This window comes from Peromyscus californicus, unplaced genomic scaffold (assembly GCF_007827085.1).
Source record: "Peromyscus californicus insignis strain IS unplaced genomic scaffold, ASM782708v3 Scaffold_1__1_contigs__length_55948999, whole genome shotgun sequence".
NCBI classification, from domain to species: Eukaryota; Metazoa; Chordata; class Mammalia; order Rodentia; family Cricetidae; genus Peromyscus; species Peromyscus californicus.
The window spans coordinates 41,120,588-41,125,063 of NW_026294492.1; the positions used below are offsets into that span (position 1 = coordinate 41,120,588).

At 36.7% G+C, this 4,476-nt stretch overlaps 1 protein-coding gene across 32 annotated transcripts in view; it reads right to left on the minus strand.

Moving 5' to 3' along the window:
- Positions 1 to 4,476, minus strand: part of Nrxn1 (neurexin 1) — a 1,064,135-nt gene that overhangs the window by 924,772 nt on the left and 134,887 nt on the right. The window lies entirely within an intron of this gene.

Genomic DNA, 4,476 nt, shown 5'->3' on the forward strand with positions numbered 1-4,476 from the left:
AAGAAAACAACCTTTTCCTTTTTGGCTCTCTCGGGCTTCACTCTTGCTAACAAGTTCATCTACCTTGTTATTATTGGGGTTGATTTTCAGCTGAAATTAGAACCAGCTTCTCGGGGATTCTGAGATGGGCTGAAGACTTGTGGCTCTCCAGGAATCGCCCACCATTGTTGGAGCCCATTTAGGTTTCCTCGTGGCTTTACCCAGCAGGTCTGCATAAAGAGGGTGATTAGACCACGGACCTGAGTACCAGGTGTCTGAGATGGTCTGCAGCTGGCTGTGCTAGGGAGAGGTCTTTTGTTCCACACCTTGGCATTCCTTTAAAAACCCTTTGGCAGAGACAGTCAGGGCCCGATGGATGAGGATCCAGGCCCTCCCGTGTCTATCCTGTATTTTCTATCTGTTTCTCTCCCCTCTTTACGTCCATCTAATATTTCCTGCTGCTCCTACTCAAGAGTACTCTGGGGAAAAGGGGGGGTGGGATGGCCCCACACACGCCATTTTGGGACTACTGGGGTACCCAGCATCATGAACAGAGACAACTGTTCACGGACTATTATGATTATATCCTATAAGTCAACCTTACATTTTCCCTTTAAAAATATAATGTATATAGGTACATGTATATACACACATACATTTCTCTTCCTCTAGAGAACAATAATAATACAATATCCAAATGAGGGAATAATACTATAAAAATGAATATTTTCATAAGGTTACCTATCATTTGCTTAGGAATTCAGAGAAGATACATATTTAAGGAGTTTTTCAAATGAACCACAAATACATTGAATGTTGAGATTACCTTTCCTATATCACCCCATACATGAAAATAAAAACACTAGAGACCGGAGAATATGTATTCATGCTTTAGGCCTCAAAAATAGCACTGTGCTTTGTAGAAAGTGAATCTGACCTATGTTTCCCAAGCCACAGTCTCTCTCAGCAAAATGTAGTAACAACTCATGGAAACTTCAAACTGTGACAGTTTAAAACTCCATGTTCCCAGGTATACCACACACATCCTGACGCTTAGCAGCAGTAACAGCTGGAAAGCCATGGCAACAATAACAATTGTTAAATAGAGTTTCCCAGTTGAGAACACATTGCCTTTTCAGAAGTATGATACCATCTTATTTCCTATTAATTGAAAAACAGCAGTGGGGGCAGCATCCATATTCTGCCCTGTGTCTACTGAAGAGGGGCATATGCTTAATGATTTTGTTCTCTGCTTTGTCCAAAATAACTTACTCGTGGAAGAAAGAAAAAGCCTGGAAGAATAATAGAGAGTCTCTTACAGGGAGGTTATTTTCAAAGGAGAGATCTAAGAATGCTATAATATGAGACTTAAGGTTTGGTATCTCATATTACAAAGAAAAGTGAAATTCCCACAAAGCAACAGTCAGTAACTATAGCAACCTTGCAGGGAGCACAAAAGGACTCATTTTTATTCAGCAGAGTTTTATAGAATTTATCATCCTGAATGTGACAGTATGTACTATCTTTGCTGGTCTGCTGTGACATCCTAATATATAGACATTATTAGCTAGACCCAATGGCTCATTATTTACCAGTCAAAAAGTTTAGGCTTTTGAACACACATTTAAAATTAAGGTAGAATGTTTCAACAGTTAATCATGGTATCCATAAACTACAAAACAGGTGTTGGCAACTTTGCTGAAATTCTTATTTCAATAATAATTGAAACATGAACACTTATTTACCTGAATAAGGAAGTTTAATCAAATCACTATAATAACTGCATAAGAGGACCTTCCAAAATAAATGCCCCTAGTATAAAAGCAGACAACACTCTGATATACTTGGATAAAACCAAGAGGATGCAAGTTGTCCGAGAAGATGTTTTGATGGGAAGAAACCAACAGTGGGTATCATTAACAATTCCCAAAAGGGACTCCCTTTGAAAAAAGGTGGAATTATTCCATTTTGATGTCTTTAAAATGTGGTGGAAAATAATCTATCCAAGACCTCGGATACTCCAGGAAATCTATACTTTAAATCATAATATATCTGGATACACACACTGGGTCAAATTCAATTAACGTGACAAGAGTTAAAATTGCATCATAACCTGGACATGACAAAGCATCCTTGCAATGCTAGTTGATAAGTTGCTTAAGGCAACAGATTCAAAAGTTCAAGGCTAGCCCAGGATGCTCAGAGATGCCCTGCCTATCTTTTGCAGCATGTCTTACAGAAAATCATCTTTCCTTAGGGAACTTTGAATGGAAAAATGAAACAAAATAAATATGTTAAGGGCACTAAACTCACAGAAGGAGTACTAAAAACTATAATTTAGTGTGGAATAAACTCTAGCATTTGGAGTTTTAACTAATACAGAGATTTTTATCTAATCTTTTTATAGACTAGTAAATCCATTTTTGTGCTTTCTTTTAAGTAGTCTACTGGGGAGTATGTAACAAATATATACTGGTGGTTTAGTTAACGGGAAATCATATACAAAGGTGTTTACCAAATATTTTTTAGACTATTTTAAATACTTGAACCAAAAGTTATGATTAGGCACCCAGAAATGAAGAGGCTAAAATAGAAAAATCTGATAGAAAAGTAAGTGTCAAAATCAGAAATCTTGACTGTATACGGTCAAGTCATCTCATGGCCTTTTTCTCTGAAAGAAGAAATAGGATGATGATAGCTTGAGTAACATTCTTGAAGAAAGTTACAGTCAAAACAATTTTAAAAACAATGTTGTAGTTTCTGTTTAAGTAAATACTTGCAGTATTTTTAAAACTGTATTATGGTATGCAAAATTACTGCACAGGGAATAAATAAGACAATAACTCATGAAATTTGAGACATGGGAAATTTAAAACAGACCAAGGGAGAAAAAAAAAAAGAAAGAATTTCAAATATGACTTCAAAAGCCCAGGGAGAGTCATTTGCTTCTTGGAAACAAATGACATTGTTGCAGTCTGTGTATTCTATGAATAGTCATAGGAGAGGCTGGTGGGAGTGTTTGTGTGAGGCAGACAATATGTCCGTCTCAGTGATGTGAGTCCACTGAGCAGTCATGAGGCATTTGCTCACATTCTGCCCGGTATGTTGAAAATGCCCTCTAAGGACACACCTTACATTACTCCTTCTGTCTCTAATAATAGCCATGCTAAAGTTTGGAAAACACGAGGTATGAAATACCCAAGGAAATAAATTAGGAATGTGAACCCACACATTAATTCCCAAAGATGTGCTTCTCTAGCAGAAACAACTTTGTGCCTGTTATATTTGTGAGCCTTTCATTAAGAAAAATAATGAATATAACTCTTAAATGATTTTCACAGTTTACTGAAACTGGCATGAAACTAACAAACAAAATTAGACAAGTGCTCGCCATTGTCGTGGTGATGTTTCCCGAAGAGAGACTAAGTATTCTCCCAAATTATCTGAGAATGAGAATGATCACTGCTCTTATTTTATCCAAATATTGATTTTCAACATCCCAATGAGATCTGTACAACCCAGTTTTGATAGATTCGACTTTGTTCCTAACTAGAGTTCTGGTGTTGAAAAGACTATGTTTGTATCTAACCTCGACTGGATCAAGTACAGAAATACAATACACTGTTGTTGGCTTGTATTAGCAAACGCCACGAAAACTAAGAAATTAACTGTGTTACCATGAGTGTCAATTTCAGATATAGGATAGTCTACCAACTATTATCTAGTGAGAAAAGCGCAGGATTTGTAAATACTGTTACTAACAAACAAAAGTTTCAGAAAGATACCTTGATGTAAAACTGAAAACGAATAACCAATTGTACAATTCTCAGAATGGGATAAAAGTCTGAAAAAAAAACTAAAGGGATGGTTTAAACCATTTTAATGCCTCATCCTTAGTCTTTTAATAGCCATAAACTAAAATGAGGATAGATTAAACAAAAACACATTTATTTTTATTATGTGTGTGGGGGGTGGTATGTTTGTGCACAAATGTATGTAAGTATGTGTGAATGTGTGTGGAGTGCCTGTTTAAACCAGAAAATGGCTTTAGATCCCCTGGAGCTGAAGTTTCAGTTTGTTGTGACCTGCCCTATGGAGGTGCTGGGAATCAAACCTGAATCCTCTGAAAGAGCAGCAAGCTTCCACTGGTGGAAGTTTTTAAGGGGATATTAAATCTTTGAGCTGCATTTTGAAATGCATCTCTTCATAACAGTTATTGTAATTTTGCTACTCTTTTTTACTAATTAAATTCACCCTCTCAGTGAGCAAAATGTGAGTTAGTCACTAATGAGGGTGAGGGCAAGTCAACATACTTGAGGGCCCTCACAGGAAAGCACATCTTTCACTTCAATCTGAACTTCCCCAGTTTCACAGTCTGATCCTAATGTTGTTAGTGCAAAGATTCTCATGCCAAATTGTGAAATAGTTCTTATTTTTCTTCTCCCAGAAAACAAAATAGAAAGCATTTCAAGGAAAAACAGAGTACAAAAGGACCAG